The sequence below is a fragment of the Rattus norvegicus genome, chromosome 6, assembly GCF_021556685.1.
Source record: "Rattus norvegicus strain SHRSP/BbbUtx chromosome 6, alternate assembly SHRSP_T2T, whole genome shotgun sequence".
NCBI classification, from domain to species: domain Eukaryota; kingdom Metazoa; phylum Chordata; class Mammalia; order Rodentia; family Muridae; genus Rattus; species Rattus norvegicus.
Window position 1 is genome coordinate 71324329 of NC_141539.1, and position 18871 is coordinate 71343199.

The window sequence follows — 18871 nt, forward strand, 5'->3', positions numbered from 1 at the left end:
GGAGAGAGTAGGCAGCCTTGTCTAGTCCCTGATTTTAGTGGAATTGCTTCAAGTTTTTCTCCATTTACTTTAATGTTAGCTACTGGTTTGCTGTATATTGTTTTTAGTATGTTTAGGTATTGGATTTGAATTCATAATCTTACCAGGACTTTTATCATGAAGGGGTGTTCAACTCTGTCAAATGCTTTCTTAGCATCTGATGAAATGACCTTTAAAGGCATTGAATTCTATAAAATAGTGTGGAACAATTTCCTCGGAGATAGAAATTTTATCCTTTAGGCATCCACCTTAAGATGGGAGGTAAACAACTCAAAGAACTTCAGGATGTCCTTGAAAGTGACCTGATTCACTAGGCCCTGCCTTGCCATAGCAAACCATAAAAGCTGAGAACCTCCATATGACAAAAAGAAGCTGAATTACAAAGAAGACTCAGATAAGGCAAGCTGGAAAGAGTACTGGGAAACAGGACCCATTAGCTACCTGGTAGTAGCAGCAGAGCTTCCTGGGAGAAGCTTAAGTCACCTGGAAAGGACACTCTTCAACCAGTCTAGCTTCTGCAGCCTCATGCTAAAATGGACCTTAGAGATGTAGTTGTCATTGAGTCATTTCTTCTCCTGTAAGTAACCCTTTCCTCACACTCCTCTACGTAACACTTTTAAAAAATATTGGTTAACCTAGTTGGACTTTGTTAGTATACTTACTTTGGTCTGTCATGGGATTCTGATATGAGATGAGTAGATAGTTTTGTTATAGATCTTCTGCAAAGTTTTTTTTTTCATACAATAAATATATAGACTTCAATACATTTGATTTTGGTGTGTGGTTTTTTTCATATGTAAGTTTTATTTTATGATAAAGTTTTTTATTAAAAGACACATTTGCAAACAAGTTTAATTTCAGTACATATGACTAGTTAGGGACCTTCATTACATGATAGAATAAGTATTTTTAATACTTGCTTTTTCTGTAGTTAATGCTCTCATCAGCTGCATAGGTACAATGTGCAACAAGTAATCTCTAACCAAGAGAACAGAGTACTATAAATAGCTTCAGTTTTCATTTAGGAAGGTGATTTTCAGAGAATTAGGTTTAGTGCCTAAGAAAGAAGAGAAAGAAAAATTAAGCTTTAAAATAATTTCTTACAGTATTTCTCACCTTATCTAATGAAATCACTATATAAAAATTCATGTTATCTGTATTGTATCCACATATGTTTCTGAGAATTCTTTAAACACTTTGGAAATGATATATTTCCTTTCAAACAAGGGCAAGTAAGGGATGGAGATTTGGAAGGCTTTCATCTCTGGGGCTTCAATTATATTCCATTGATGTACCTGCCTGTCTTTGTACCAATAACATGCAGTTTTTATCACGAATGCTCTGTAATACAGTTTGAGGTCAGAGATGGTGATTCCCCCAGAAGCTCGTTATTTGTTGAGAATATTTTTTGATATTCTGGATCTTTTTGTTATTCAAAATGAATTTGTATATTGTTCTTTCTAACTCTATGAAGAATTGAGTTGAAATTTTGATGGAGATTGCATTGGGTCTGTAGATTTCTTTTTGGCAAGATGGCCATTTTTACTATACTAATCCTGCCAATTGATAAGCATGGTTGATCTTTCCATCTTCTGAGGTCTTTGATTTCTTTCTTCAGAGACTTGAAGTTCTTGAGTTCTTGTCATACAGATCTTTCACTTGCTTGAGTCGAGTTACTTGGTGTTATTTATATTATTTTTGAATATTGTGAAGGGTGTCCTGTTCCTAATTTATCTCTCAAATTATTTATCAAAGACCTATGGTCACTTAAACTTTGACAAAGGAGCTAAAACTATCCAGTGTAACAAAAGACAGCATTTTCAACAAATGGTGCTGGTTCATACTATTGTAGTCAGCATATAAAAAAATGCATATCAATTCATTCTTATCTCCTTGTACAAAGCTAGTGTCCATGTGGACCAGACCTCCACATAAAACCAGATACACTGAAATTAAAATAAGAGAAAGTGGGGAAGAGCCTCAAACACATGGGCACAGTAGAATATTTTCTAAACAGAAAAACAATCTAAGATCAACAATCAACAAATGTGACCTCATAAAATTGCAAAGCTTCTATAAGGCAAAGGACACTGTCATTAGGACAAAATGATAGCCTACTGATTAATAAAGTTTCTTAATAAACCCTACATTTGACACAATGCTTATATCCAAACTTTATAAACAACTCAAAAGATTAAACACTCAAAACCTAAATAACATAATTTAAGACCAGTGTTCAGAGCTAAACATAGAATTCTCAATATAGGACTCTCAAATGGCCAAGAAACACTTAAAGAAATATTCAAAGTTCTTAATTATCAGGGAAATGCACATCAATTCAACTCTGTGTTCTATCTTACACCCATCAATATGGCTAAGATAAAAAAAAAAAAAACTCATGGAATAGTACATGCTGACAAAGATGTGGAGCAACAGGAATACTCCTTCATTGCTGGTGGAAGAGAAAACATGTACAACCACTTTGGAAATCAATTAGATGGTCTCTGAGATAACTGGGAACAGATCTACCTCAAGATCCAGCTATACCTCTTCTCAGTACATACCTAAAAGATACTCCAACATCCTACAAAGATACTTGCTCAATTAAATTCATAGCATATTTGCTTCTAGTTTCCAGAAACAGGAAACAACCTAGATGTCCTTCAATGAAAAATGGATAAAGGAAATCTGGTACATTTGCACAATTCAATATTATCCAGTTACTAAAAACAAAGATATCATGGAAACTTGCAGGAAAAATGAATTAAATTTGAAGATATCATCTTGAGTGAGGCAACCCTGTCCCAAAAGATCATGTATGGAATGTACTGACACATAAGTTTATATTAGCAATAAAATACTGTATGTCTATGCTATATTTCATAGCCCAAAAGAGGCTAAACTAAAATGAAGGGACAAGCAACGCTTCTTTACTCTCATTTAGAAGGGAGAATAAAATAGGAGCCAGATAGAGGGAGGGAATTCGGTAAAAAATGGAATGGGAAGAGGAGTGGGGGTTTCCTGATTTGGTGTGGGGGATGATGGCCAAATGACTATGAGAATGAATGAAAATCTGCAACTGATAGGTGTGGGTATATGGAGGAAATCTCAGGGATGTGACCAAGACCTGTGATAAGGGAGGCATTCAAGAATCAATGACCTTATCTGTATCTTACAGAACAGACAATATGGAACCTAAAGAGGCCATCTCCAATAGCCAGGAAGGAACCCCAGTAAAGCAACAGGGATACCAAACCAATCACAAACCATTTGACCCAATAGTTATCCTGTCTGATAAAAATGTAGGGAACTGGAATACAACAAATACTAAGGAAACGGCCAAACAAAAACAGGCCTAACATGAGATCAATCCCATGTGTAAGCACCAAACTCTGACACTATTGGTAATACACTCTTGTGCTCTCAGGGAATAGCCTGGCATGAGCTATTCCCTGGCACAGAGCCTGTGCTCTGAGAGGTTTTACCCACTAGCTGACTCAGACAGATTCAGACACTCACCTTGAAACATTAATTGGGGTTTGGGAACTCTTATGGAATAATAAGGGAAAAGGATTTCAGAACAGAAGGGGACCAACAGAATAAGCTAGCATGTGACATTTGGGGCTCTCAGGGACTGAACCACTAACCAAAGAACATTCACAGGTTGGACATAGGCTTCCCACACATATGTAGCCAATGTGAATCTTGGTCTTTATATGGGTCTTGAACAACTAGAATAGTGCTATCCAAAAGCTGTTACCTGCATGTGAGATATGCTCCTCTGGCTGTACTCCTTTGTCTGCCATCAATAGGAAAAAATATGCCTAGCCTGGCAGAAACTTATGTGACAGTTTGGGAGGGGGCCAGAAGGCTTCCACCCTCTCAAAGGAGAAATGGAGAGGGAGAGGCAGAAAAATTGCAGGAGAGAGTGACGAGAAGAGGGTAGTGAGAGGGATGCAAAGTGAATAAGTAAAAAAGAAAAAAATAAATACATGAACAAATGGTATAATTGAAAATTACCATGTTAAGTTTTTTAGAGCTTGGGATATGACTGAGAAGGGTAGAAAATAATCCACCTGATGAAATAAGGTAATACAGGGTTCTTCAGAAGCCTTTACTGATTTCTTACAGAGATTGGGTTCAGCTATAAATAGAGCTTTATTAAACCCTGAAACCAGAGAGTCACTGATAGAAATATTGGCTTTGAAAATGCAAATACTGAATGTAATAGAGCCATCAGACCATTGAAAGCACAAGGAACCCCAATAGATGAATAGATATGGGAAACAACTGGCATTGGTTTTCAGGGGCATCATACTAATATCACAGGGCAAGCAGTGGTTTGTTTTAGAAATTGGAGTGCCTGGTGCTTTAATTTTGATGAATTTGGCTATTTCCAAAGAAATTATAAGGCTAGAAGATTCAGCAACTACATTGACTCTGGAAAGAAAAGTATTCATAGAAAATAACAAGCAGGTTCTGACTGCTATGACTTACTATGATTTCCAAGGTATTGTAGCCACTATGGAAAAAGTAAACCTTGGTCAAAGATCCCTGGTCCAAGAGAGGTATAACAAAGTAAACTCCTGCCACTGGGAAATGAACAGAGAGTCCTGTCATCTCAAGGTCCTAAAGTAAACAATATGAGTGAGAAAAAGTCTTTCGTCTGCCAGAAGGTACAAAGCAGGCAAGAAAATCAAAATTAACCATTTCAGATCTTAAACATGGTATAGAATGGAATTTGACTTTGGATCTGGCCACAGATATGCCTCTTACACTATTCCCCAAAGTTGAATGTTATAGGAGTTACTGGTGTTGATGGTCCTTTACCCTCAGGAATATTAAGAATAATTTTAGAAAGAAATAGCTTAACTTCTCAAAGATTTATTGCAGATTCAGGAATAATAGATGGGAATGGTATGGAAGAAATTTAAATTATGGCATATGGGGGGAAAGAGATGTAAATTGATGCAGGGAAAAGAATTGTTCAACTGTTATCTCCTTACATTAGAAGCAAGGCTTCTCCAGTAGAAGACAGTGAATTTGGGGAGTACTGAAAAATGCGTTCTCACAAACAGTGGTTAATGGTAGAGGCCCAAATTAATGGTATAAATGAATGGTGTTGACACAGAAGGCTGGGTAGATACAGGAGTTGGTGTTAGTATACTTTCCCAAAAGTGTTCAAATTAAGAAAAACCACTTCAAAAAGTTTACACCCAGTTTATTGGAATTGGTAAATTATCAGGAATAAGATAAAGTGTTGTGTGAATTAGCTGTATGGAACCAGAAAGGCAAACAAATAAGTTGAGTAGTTATTTGGCTGACAGATCCATAAATTTATGAGGAAGAAATCTTTTACAACAATGAGGTTTGTAAGTTAATATCCCTGTAATTCCAGAGATAACAAATGAGAAAATTATATATTATATGGTAGATGGTCCTAGGGGAGTTATTCATACAGATTATCAAGAAAAATCATAAGCTATACCCACGGTCAAAAAACAGGATGTTACAGGGTTTAAATTTCAAAATTTATAAAAGTGGACACTGCTGACATACAAACAGCCTTACCCCTAAAATGTTAATCAAACAGACATGTTAGGCAAGAGCTAAAACTTGTAATAACCATCACCAACCTCCCCAATATTGTGGACACTTGAATAGCTAGAGGTTCAACATATAGAAGAGTCTACCAGACTATAGAATTCCCTTGTCTTTGTTGTGAAATGGAAATCAGAAAAATGGAGGATGATAGCAGATCTAAGAGCAATTAACTAAGTAGTTTAATCACTGTGTCCTTTACAACCTATACATCATTTACCATGTTTGTTACTGAAATCATGGTCTATAATAATAATTGACTTGAAAATTTGTTTTCCACAATACTCTTGCACAAGCAGGACAGAGAAAGGTTTGCTTTCTCAGTACCTATTTTAAATAATAGTCATCCACTAAAGGTAATTGCATAGAGCATGTTAAATAGTCCAACTTTCTGTCAATATTTTGTGCAACAACTATTAGAAATAATTCATAAACAATTCCCTTGATTTGTGTTTCATCATGCTATGAATGACATTTTGTTGGCTAATTGTGACAAAGATAATTTAGATAAAGATAAACATGTTGTTTAAGGTAACAAAAATAATTCTGCCACAGTGGAGATTACAGAGTTTAGAAAATTACAAAGAGTATATTCACTTAGTTATTTGAGTTATAGACTCAGTCTTCAAAATTTCAACCATGAAATCCCTAAGGACCAATTGCAAATTCTAAATGTTTTCAAAAATTAATGGGAGGTATTAACTGGCTGAGGCTCACAACTGGATTAAGTACATTTGAGTTAGGTAGTTAGTTTCAGAGATTACAAGGAGAGACAAATTTGAATAGCACAAGATGTCTGACATTTGAAACAGAAAAATAGTCAATTCTTGTAGAACAAAGACTGCAAGAGGCACACATGGATCGATTAGATCCTAAACTTAACTGTATTTGGTCATTTTGCCTTCAACTCATTCTCTTACTGAGCTCATTATGCAAAGAGAAGATAGTATTATGGAATGGATTTTCTTAGTTCATAAACAAAGAAAAAGGTTGAAGACATATATCGAAAAGATTGATGAGATAATATAAAAGGTAAAAAAAGATTACATTAATTATCAGAAATAGATCTGGCTGAAATTGTAGCCAAAAGCTGAAATTATGTCATTATGGACCATTAATAAAGATTTGCAAATACCTTGCAGTAATTATTTGGGTAAAGTTAAAGAGAAGTATCTGGAAAGCAAACATAGACAGTCTATATTAAAAAAAAAAAAACTAATTGGATTCTTCCATGTTTTGTACATTGAATACAAGTTCCAGAACAATCAATACTTTATATAGATGCAAACAAGATGGGAAGGCAGGTTGTAAGTCAGACAAAATAAGCAAGGTACTCCAAAGACTCTAAACCTCAGTTCAAATGACAAAAGACTATCCTGAATTTCTTAACATAATTAACCATTCTTAATATTTTAGAAAAAGTTGTTTTGCATACAGAGACTCCTGAATTTTTACCTTATAACTCAGAATTGACTTTCTTATTTATACAATTAAACAAACTATCAGAAGTAGAAATTATCCATATATATTATTAATATTCAGTGTCATACAGGTTTCCCAGATCCATTAGCTAAAGGAACTGACAAAATTGACCAATTAGCAGTAGCAAATATGTTAGAATCCTCAAAATTTCATGAAAAACTTCATGTTAATAGGAAAGTTTTAAAGAAAAAAATCCTTCATTTGACAACACATCAAAGAAATAATGATGATGATGATGATGATGATGATGATGATGATGATGATGATAATAATAATAATAATAATAATAATAATAATAATAATAATAAAATGTCCTTTATGTTGTCTATATAATCAAGTTCTGTTACCTGTTGGATGTAACCCTAGAAGTACCACAAGAAATGACATCTGGCAGTTGGATGTTTTCCATTTTGCAGAAATTTGAATATATATATGCTATACCCTTAACATGTATTCAATATTTCAGTGAATTACCTTCAGTTCTGAAAAGGCTGAATGTGTTGTGATGAAATTTCTGTAACACCAGGGAAATAATGGCAATTATTGCATATACCTGCACAAATTAAAACTAATATTGTTACTGTCCATGGATGTTGTGGTTTGCCCTGAAGTTATATTTTGATGCTAATTCCACTGCCCCAAGGACAACTGCCTAGTCACATACTCAGAACTCAGGTGACTTCACCAGAACTACCTCCCCATTGAATTTGAAAAGTACAGGTGAAGGGCAAGTACAGGATAGAAGGAGGCCTGTCATTGGAGGAGAAGGAAGGATGGGCGGGAGAGAAGTCTGAAGGAAGTGGAGGAGACTAGGAGAAAGCAAGAGACAGGAGGAAAAGAGGAGAGGGGGAGAAGCCATGGCAGGTGATGTTAAGATTCTGCTCTGTGTATTTACAGGTTGTTATCAATGTTCCTAAGGGATGGATGCTACTGGGCTTTGTATGCTTAAGTGGGCAATTATATCTTACCAATTGGGTCAAAGATTATTGTGTTGTGTGTTCTTTTATGTGAGGGTTTGAGTGTAGGAAAGTGTGTGGCTGGGATGTGTTTCCGCCAAGATATCTAGCAGATATCTTGGGACACTATGGTGCCAGAGCTGGCGGGGTAAAAGACAACTTTACTTTTTTTTATTTTTACATCTTTACAACAACATATGGATACAATAATATAAAAACAATTCTTTGCATATTGATATATAAAGCATGTTACTGGTGTACCACACAACCTCAGAGGACAAGCAGTTAAAGAGAGAGCCAATTGTACCTTAAGTGAGATGCTTATTAAACCAAAAGAAATATCAAAAACCCCCAGGGATAGACTGAATAATGGCTTCCTAATGTTAGTAAAAGGAACAACCGCAGCTAAGAGATACTTGGTTATCAAAATATCTGAGGAGCAAGTCAACCAATGTACTATAAGAATGTGTTAGCATTAGAATGGAAACCTGCAAAGTTTTAAGATGGGGATGTGATTATGATTATGTTCTACAAGGAATGAACAATATCGTTGCTAACAAAACATAAATATTAGATCTGGCTGGGGAAAGGCTCTTGTCAATTGAGACATGAATGTCTTCACAAGGCAAGTAGCCTGGATGGTTCACAATCAGTCTATCTCAGTTGCCAATTTCTCTAAAATATACTTGCACATCAACATCAAAATGGCTCCAGAGAGTTGACAAACAACATGTAGACTGAACCAACATCACGTAGACTGGAAAAACATAGACTAGGTAAGAATACTACAGATACCTTTTATTCAGGTTAACCATATATCCCTCCCCCAACTGGGCCCCCAAAAAGATTCATTTTGATTCAGTAGAAAACAATTATAAGAAGACTGGTTTCCTGATACCTTAAGTGGGAATGAATAGTTTGTTGGTTTGATATGTTATCATTGTTATCATCTATGCAATGGTTTAAATTATTGTATTTTGATAAAAATATATGGTTGGTTTGTTTGAATTATTGTCTACTGATAAGAACTTATGGTTGTTGTTTTTTTTCTTTTTGGATTAGTGTATACTGTTAGAAATTAAGGTTGTCTTTTTTGAATTATTGTATATTGATAGAAAGTTAAGTTTGTTTTGTTAGACTATTGTATATAATCTACAGGACCCCCTTGCGGGGAATTAGCGGAAGTATTAAAAGAGATGAAGGAGCTTGTAACCCCATAAGAATAACAATGCCAACCAACCAGAGCTTCCAGGTACTCAACCACTACCGAAAGTCTATACATCGACTGACCCAGGCTCCAACTGCATATGTAACAGAGAATAGCCTTGTTGGGGCACCAGTGGAAGGGGAAGCCCTTGGTCCTGCCAAGGTTGGACCTGCAGTGCAGGGGAATATGGCGGGCAGTAAGGGGGATGTATGGGGTGAATACCTGTTTGGTGGAGGGGGGTGGGAGAGAATGGGGATTTATGTATAGGAAGCCGGGAAAGGGAATAACATTTGAAATGTAAGTAAAGAAATGTATCTAATAAAAAGTTTAAAAAAGAGAATAAAAGAAAAGAAAACATCATGATGAGTGAGGTAACTCAATCACAGAGAAGCACACATGGCTTGCACTCATTGATAAGTGGATATTAGCCCAAATGCTCTAATTACCCAAGATGCACAGACCACATGAAACTCAAGAAGGATGATCACATGTGGAAGCTTCACTCCTTTTTTAAAAGGGGAGCAAAAATATCCATAGGAGGGGAGAGGGAGGCAATGTTTAAAGCAGAGACTGAAGGAATGGCCATTCAGAGCTTGCCCCACGTGTGGTCCATACATATACAGCCACAAAAACTAGATAAGATGGATGAAGCAAAGAAGGGATAGGAAACAGATATAGAACTCTCCTGAGAGACACAGCCAGAATATGTCAAATACAGAGGCAAATGCCAGCAGCAAACCACTGAACTGAGGAAGGGACCCTGTTAGAGGAATTAGAGAAAGAACTGGAAGAGCTTGAAGGGGATTGAGACCCCATAAGAACAATGCCAACCAACCAGAGCTTCCAGGGACCAAACCACTACCCAAAGACTATACATGGGCTGACCCTTGGCTCCATATTCATAGGGAGCAATGAATAGCCTTGTAGCGGCACCAGTGAAAGGGAAACCCTTGGTCCTGCCAAAGCTGGATCTCTAGTGTAAGGGATTGTTGCTGGAGGCAATAATGGGGAGTGGATGGGGAAGGGAACACCCATAAAAAAGAGGAGGGGGAGGGGTTGGGGACTGCTGGACTGGAAAACAGGAAAAGGGATAACATTTGAAATGTAAATATGAAATACCCATTCATTAAAAATGGGAAAAAAGAAAAAAAGAAAAAAAGAAAACTATATGGGCAAAGAGATTACAAGTGCAAAAAGAATGTGATGCAAAGTTCTAGTTTTACAGTTCTTATGATTATTTTTGTTGTGTGTAGATTGTTAATGTTAGTGAAAAAATTTTAGGGGAAGGTGAGATATGAAGTGAGCGTTTCTGGTTGTGTCATGTGATGTAGAATCATATGATGTTTTGCTGAAGCAGACCCATGAGAGGAAAAGTGATGTTTGGAGAGACTTTAAGTATGACACAACAGAGAGTGAGAGTATGCTTGCATATCTTTTTTTTTATTATTAACTTGAGTATTTCTTATATACATTTCAAGTGTTATTCCCTTTCCCGATTTCCGGGCAAATATCCCCTCCCCACTCCCCTTCCTTATGGGTGTTCCCCTCCCCACCCTCCCCCCATTGCAGCCCTCCCCCCAACAGTCTAGTTCATTGGGGGTTCAGTCTTAGCAGGACCAAGGTCTTCCCCTTGCACTGGTGCTCTTACTAGGATATTCATTGCTACCTATGAGGTCAGAGTCCAGGGTCAGTCCATGTATAGACCTCAGTTAGTGGCTTAGTCCCTGGAATCTCTGGTTGTTTGGCATTGTTGTACATATGGGGTCTCGAGCCCCTTCAAGCTCTTCCAGTTCGTTCTCTGATTCCTTCAACGGGGGTCCTATTCTCAGTTCAGTGCTTTGCTGCTGGCATTCACCTCTGTATTTGCTGTTTTCTGGCTGTGTCTCTCAGGAGCGATCTACATTCCACTCCTGTCGGCCTACACTTCTTTGCTTCATCCATCTTGTCTAATTGGGTGGCTGTATATGTATGGGCCACATGTGGGGCAGCCTCTGAATGGGTGTTCCTTCAGTCTCTGTTTTGATCTTTGCCTCTCTATTCCCTGCCAAGGTTATTCTTGTTCCCCTTTTAAAGAAGGAGTGAAGCATTCACATTTTGATCATCCCTCTTGAGTTTCATTTGTTCTAGGCATCTAGGGTAATTCAAACATTTGGGCTAATAGCCACTTATCAATGAGTGCATACCATGTATGTCTTTCTGTGATTGGGTTAGCTCACTCAGGATGATATTTTCCAGTTCCAACAATTTGCCTACGAATTTCATAAAGTCATTGTTTTTGATAGCTGTGTAATATTCCATTGTGTAGATGTACCATATTTTCTGTATCCATTCCTCTGTTGAAGGGCATCTGGGTACTTTCTAGCTTCTGGCTATTATAAATAAGGCTGCGATGAACATAGTGGAGCACATGTCTTTTTTATTTGTTGGGGCATCTTTTGGGTATATGCCCAAGAGAGGTATAGCTGGATCCTCAGGCAGTTCAATGTCCAATTTTCTGAGGAACCTCCAGATTGATTTCCAGAATGGTTGTACCAGTCTGCAACCCCACCAACAATGGAGGAGTGTTCCTCTTTCTCCGCATCCTTGCCAGCAATTGCTGTCACCTGAGTTTTTGATCTTAGCCATTCTCACTGGTGTGAGGTGAAATCTCAGGGTTGTTTTGATTTGCATTTCCCTTATGACTAAAGATGTTGAACATTTCTTTAGGTGTTTCTCAGCCATTCGGCATTCCTCAGCTGTGAATTCTTTGTTTAGCTCTGAACCCCATTTTTTAATAGGGTTATTTGTTTCCCTGCGGTCTAACTTCTTTAGTTCTTTGTATATTTTAGATATAAGGCCTCTATCTGTTGTAGGATTGGTAAAGATCTTTTCCCAACCTGTTGGTTGCCGTTTTGTCCTAACCATAGTTTCCTTTGCCTTAGAGAAGCTTTGCAGTTTTATGAGATTCCATTTGTCGATTCTTGATCTTAGAGCATAAGCCATTGGTGTTTTGTTCCGGAAATTTTTTCCAGTGCCCATGTGTTCCAGATGCTTCCCTAGTTTTTCTTCTATTAGTTTGAGTGTGTCTGGTTTGATGTGGAAGTCCTTGATCCACTTGGACTTAAGCTTTGTATAGGGTGATAAGCATGGATCGATCTGCACTCTTCTACATGTTGACCTCCAGTTGAACCAGCACCATTTGCTGAAAATGCTATCTTTTTTCCATTGGATGGTTTTGGCTCCTTTGTCAAAAATCAAGTGACCATAGGTGTTTGGGTTCATTTCTGGGTCTTCAATTCTATTCCATTGGTCTATCTATCTGTCTCTGTACCAATACCATGCAATTTTTATCACTATTGCTCTGTAATACTGCTTGAGTTCTGGGATAGTACTTCCCTCTGAAGTCCTTTTATTGTTGAGGATAGTTTTAGCTATCCTGAGTTTTTTGTTATTCCAGATGAATTTGCAAATAGTTCTGTCTAACTCTTTGAAGAATTGGATTGATATTTTGATGGGGATTGGATTGAATCTGTGGATCGCTTTTGGTAAAATGGCCATTTTTACTATATTAATCCTGCCAATCCATGAGCATGGGAGATCTTTCCATCTTCTGAGGTCTTCTTCAATTTCTTTCTTCAGAGTCTTGACGTTCTTATTGTACAAATCTTTTACTTGCTTTGTTAAAGTCACACCGAGTTACTTTATATTATTTGGGTCTATTATGAAGGGTGTCGTTTCCCTAATTTCTTTCTCGACTTGTTTCTCTTTTGTGTAGAGGAAGGCTACTGATTTATCTCAGTTAATTTTATACCCAGCCACTTTGCTGAAGTTGTTTATCAGCTTTAGTAGTTCTCTGGTGGAACTTTTGGGATCACTTAAATATACTATCATATCATCTGCAAATAGTGATATTTTGACCTCTTCTTTTCCGATCTGTATCCCCTTGACCTCCTTTTGTTGTCTGTTTGCTCTGGCTAGAACTTTAAGAACTATATTGAATAAGTAGGGAGAGAGTGGGCAGCCTTGTCTAGTCCCTGATTTTAGTGGGATTGCTTCAAGTTTCTCTCCATTTAGTTTAATGTTAGCAACAGGTTTGCTGTATACTGCTTTTACTATGTTTAGGTATGGGCCTTGAATTCCTATTCTTTCCAGGACTTTTATCATGAAGGGGTGTTGAATTTTGTCAAATGCTTTCTCAGCATCTAATGAAATTATCATTTGGTTTTGTTCTTTCAGTTTGTTTATATAATGGATCATGTTGATGGTTTTCCGTATATTAAACCATCTCTGCATGCCTGGGATGAAGCCTAGTTGATCATGGTGGATGATTGTTTTGATGTGCTCTTGGATTCGGTTTGCCAGAATTTATTAAGTATTTTTGGGACGATATTCATAAGGGAAATTGGTCTGAAGTTCTCTTTCTTTGTTGGGTCTTTGTGTGATTTAGGTATAAGAGCAATTGTGGCTTCATAGAAGGAATTCGGTAGTGCTCCATCTGTTTCAATTTTGTGGAATAGTTTGGATAATATTGGTATGAGGTCTTCTATGAAGGTCTGATAGAATTCTGCACTAAACCCGTCTGGACCTGGGCTCTTTTTGGTTCGGAGACCTTTAATGACTGCTTCTATTCCTTAGGAGCTATGGGGTTGTTTAACTGGTTTATCTGTTCCTGATTTAACTTTGGTACCTGGTATCTGTCTAGGAAGTTGTCCATTTCCTGCAGATTTTCAAGTTTTGTTGAATATAGGCTTTTATAGTAAGATCTGATGATTTTTTGAATTTCCTCTGAATCTGTAGTTATGTCTCCCTTTTCATTTCTGATTTTGTTAATTTGGACACACTCTCTGTGTCCTCTCGTTAGTCTGGCTAAGGGTTTATCTATTCTGTTGATTTTCTCAAAGAACCAACTTTTGGTTCTGTTGATTCTTTCTATGGTCCTTTTTGTTTCTACTTGGTTGATTTCAGCTCTGAGTTTGATTATTTCCTCCCTCTACTCCTCCTGCGTGTATTTGCTTCTTTTTGTTCTAGAGCTTTTAGGTGTGCTGTCAAGCTGCTGACATATGCTCTTTCCTGTTTCTTTCTGCAGGCACTCAGCGCTATGAGTTTTCCTCTTAGAACAGCTTTCATTTTGTCCCATAAGTTTGGGTATGTTGTACCTTCATTTTCATTAAATTCTAAAAAGTTTTTAATGTCTTTCTTTATTTCTTCCTTGACCAGGTTATCATTGAGTAGAGCATTGTTCAATTTCCACATATATGTGGGCATTCTTCCCTTATTGTTATTGAAGAGCAGTTTTAGGCCGTGGTGGTCCGATAGCACACATGGGATTATTTCTATATTTCTGTACATGTTGAGGCCCGGTTTTTGACCAATTATATGGTCAATTTTGGAGAAAGTACCCTGAGGAGCTGAGAAGAAGGTATATCCTTTTGCTTTAGGATAGAATGTTCTATAAATATCTGTTAAGTCTATTTGGTTCATGACTTCTCTTAGTCTGTCTACGTCTCTATTTAATTTCTGTTTCCATGATCTGTCCACTGATGAGAGTGGGGTGTTGAAATCTCCTAGTATTATTGTGTGAGGTGCAATGTGTGTTTTGAGCTTTAGTAAGGTTTCTTTTACTATGTAGGTGGCCTTGTATTTGCGGCATAGATATTTAGGATTGAGAGTACATCTTGATGGATTTTTCCTTTGATGAATATGAAGTGTCCTTCCTTATCTTTTTTGATGACTTTTAGTTGAAAATTGATTTTATTTGATACTAGAATGGCTACTCCAGCTTGCTTCTTCAGACCATTTGCTTGGAAAGTTGTTTTCCAGCCTTTCAGTCTGAGGTAGTGTCTGTCTTTGTCTCTGAGGTGTGTTTCCTGTAGGTAGCAGAATGCAGGGTCCTCGTTGCGTATCCAGTTTGTTAATCTATGTCTTTTTATTGGGGAGTTGAGGCCATTGATGTTGAGAGATATTAAGGAATAATGATTATTGCTTCCTGTTATATTCATATTTGGATGTGAGGTTATGTTTGTGTGCTTTTCTTCTCTTTGTTTTGTTGCCAAGATGATTAGTTTCTTGCTTTTCTAGGGTATAGCTTGCCTCCTTTTGTTGGGCTTTACCATTTATTATCCTTTGTAGTGCTGGATTTGTAGAAACATATTGTGTAAATTTGGTTTTGTCATGGAATATCATGGTTTCTCCATCTATGTTAAATGAGAGTTTTGCAGGATACAGTAACCTGGGCTGGCATTTGTGTTCTCTTAGGATCTGTATGACATCAGTCCAGGATCTTCTGGCCTTCATAGTTTCTGGCGAAAAGTCTGGTGTGATTCTGATAGGTCTGCCTTTATATGTTACTTGACCTTTTTCCCTTACTGCCTTTATTATTGTTTCTTTATTTTGTGCGTTTGTTGTTTTGACTATTATGTGACGGGAGGTGTTTCTTTTCTGGTCCAATCTATTTGGAGTTCTGTAGGCTTCTTGTATGTCTATGGGTATCTCTTTTTTTAGGTTTCGGAAGTTTTCTTCTATGATTTTGTTGAAGATATTTACTGGTCCTTTGAGCTGGGAGTCTTCACTCTCTTCTATACCTATTATCCTTAGGTTTGATCTTCTCATAGAGTCCTGGATTTCCTGTATGTTTTGGACCAGTAGCTTTTTCTGCTTTACATTATCTTTGACAGTTGAGTCAATGATTTCTATGGAATCTTCTGCTCCTGAGATTCTCTCTTCCATCTCTTGTATTCTGTTGGTGAAGCTTGTATCTACAGCTCCTTGTCTCTTCTTTTGGTTTTCTATATCCAGGGTTGATTCCATGTGTTCTCTCTTGATTGCTTCTATTTCCATTTTTAATTCCTTCAACTGTTTGATTGTGTTTTCCTTGAATTCTTTCAGGGATTTTTGTGACTCCTCTCTATGGGCTTCTACTTGTTTATTTATGATTTCCTGGAATTCTTTCAGGGATTTTTGCGATTCCTCTCTGTAGGCTTCTACTTGTTCTCTAAGGGAGTTCTTCACATATTTCTTGAAGTCCTCCAGCATCATGATCAAATATGATTTTGAAACTAGATCTTGCTTTTCTGGTGTGTTTGGATATTCCATGTTTGTTTTGATGGGAAAATTGGGCTCCGATGATGCCATGTAGTCTTGGTTTCTCTTGCTTGGCTCCCTGCGCTTGCCTCTCGCCATCAGATTATCTCTAGTGTTACTTTGTTCTGCTGTTTCTGACAGTGGCTAAACTGTCCTATAAGCCTGTGTGTCAGGAGTGCTGTAGATCTGTTTTCCTGTTTTCTTTCAGCCAGTTATGGGGACAGAGTGTTCTGCTTTCAGGCATGTAGTTTTTCCTCTCTACAGGTCTTCAGCTGTTCCTGTGGGCCTGTGTCTTGAGTTCACCAGGCAGGTCACTTGCAGCAGAAAAGTTGGTCTTACCTGTGGTCCCGAGGCTCAAGTTTGCTCGCCGGTTTCTGCCCACCAGCTCTCTGTGGCGTCAGCAACCAGGAAGATGTGCGCTGCCCTTTCAGGGAGTTTCAGTGCACCAGGGTTCCAGATGGCGTTTGGTGTTTTCCTCTGGAGTCAGTGATGTGAGCAGAGTGCAGTCTCTTCTGGTTTTCCAGGTGTGTCTGCCTCTCTGAAGGTTTAGCTCTCCCTCCCACGGGGTTTGGGTGCAGAGAACTGTTTATCCCGGTCTGTTCCCTCAGGTTCCGGAGGTGTCTCAGACGCAGGGGTCCTGCTGCTCCTGGGCCCTGCCCCACGGGAACCCAGAGGCCTTATACAGTTTCTTCTTGGGCCAGGGATGTGGGCAGGGGTGGGCAGTGTTGGTGGTCTCTTCCGCTCTGCAGCCTCAGGAGTGCCCACCTGACCAGGTGGTGAGGTCTCTCTCCCACGGGGTCTGGGAGCAGAGAGCTGCTGTGGGCCCGGATCCGCGGGTGTGGGACTCCTGGTAAACACAGCGAGTGCCTGGTCCTAGAGGAATTCTGCCTCTGTGTGTCCCGAGTTCACTGTGAGGCAGGTCTCTTGCAGCAGAAAAATTGGTCTTACCTGTGGTCCCGAGGCTCATGTTTGCTCGCGGGGTGCTGCCCACGATCTCTCTGTGGTGGCAGCAACCAGGAATGCTTGCATATCTAACTGTGCAAATCTTTGTTGGTCTCTCATCTCTGCTGATCTTTATTTAGTTGAGAGAGGCACAACAGAAAACTTCCACTGGTAATCCCAACTAGTTCTGGTTGCTCCAGCTGACTTGTGCTAATTCTGTGAGGGCTTGGGTTTTCCACTGAATTATGCCACTGCTCCTGAGTTTTGTTCGATGACATATGTGAACTGTCCTGTTGGTATCCTGACAATGAAAACTGGAATTGGTCCAAATAACTACGTCTAAACAGTTTATTTCCCAATTGTCCCATTGCTCTTTTTATGTTCCCTACTTTCTGACAGTGGGTTAGAACAGGGGTCAAAGCATTTGAGAACCCATATTAAAGTAAATTTTGAAAAATCTAAGGCTACAGTTTCCTCTTCCTCTCCTTTTTTCTGAGTAGAATCATTCTTTATATGAAGCTGTGCTAAGTATTAATGGCTAGCTGGTCTTGTATATGAAAAAGATAGTTTGTTTCTGCCTTCCTATTTCACTGAAGGAATGCAGGGATCACAGGTATATGACACTATGTTCAACATTTTATCTGAATTCTGAGGAAGAAGTTCAGGACATCATTGTGTCACGAGTCACTTTTAAAGACTGAGACACCTTGTCAACCGTATTATCTTTTCGGCCTCTTCTTTTTCGTCTTACTTTGGTTTTTAAAAAGATTTATTTTTATTTTATGTGTATAGTGTTTTCCCTGCCTGTATGTACATGCCTTATGTCTGAGGATGTCAGGAATCCCCTAATAACCTGAAACAATTGTCACAAGTGGTTGGGTATCCTCCATGAAAGTGCTAATAACTGAATCTGTTCCTCTAAAAGAATAGTCAGTTGTTTTAACCTCTCAGTAATCTACTTGGCTTCTTTTTTCTTTCTCTTTTTTTTCCCTTTCTTTGTTTAAATTTTTCAGTGAAAACAAATAGACTATAAAGAGTTTATGGCAGATATGCTTTAAGTTTCTTAAAGCTGCTGAAGTCTAATCTTCAAACTTATTGCCCAAAGAGGAAGAAAAACAGATATACCAGTGAATTTCAATGGGTATGATAAGAGGATTATGGGTTGATTTTAACATAAGAACACTCTTTATGTCTATCATAATTTCTTTTGTTTTATGCTGATCAGCTTTACCTAGTTCCATAGTGTTAAAGAACATATGTTTGTGCAAAGTTGTTATAAATGTCAAACTATCTCCATTGACACTCTTAAAAAAAGCCTTCTTGAGATGTAGGGAGTGAGGCTTTGAAATATATTTATATTTTTGAGATGATGTGTTATAAATAGGATCAGTAATCCTATATAGGGGAGTCCAAGGGAGTTGTCTGCCATGCTACCAGGGCTATTGTTACCCCTGCTTATGTTGGTTCCCAAATATGGACAAGTACCCTGAAGAACTAATTTGAGGACATGTCTGTCTTTTGCAAGACATTTTTCCTGAAACTTTTTGTTATTATTGCTTGAACAGAAGATACTACTGCTTTCAAA

The 18871-nt window shown here is 38.0% G+C and overlaps 1 long non-coding RNA gene across 1 annotated transcript in view; it reads right to left on the minus strand.

Annotated features, from left to right (window-relative positions):
* Positions 1 to 959: 959 nt before the first annotated feature.
* Positions 960 to 18871, minus strand: part of LOC102556158 (uncharacterized) — a 143679-nt gene continuing 125767 nt past the window's right edge. The window contains exon 5 of the long non-coding RNA XR_015623471.1: positions 960 to 1096. This is a non-coding gene — a long non-coding RNA (uncharacterized LOC102556158). The remainder of the gene's footprint in view (positions 1097 to 18871) is intronic.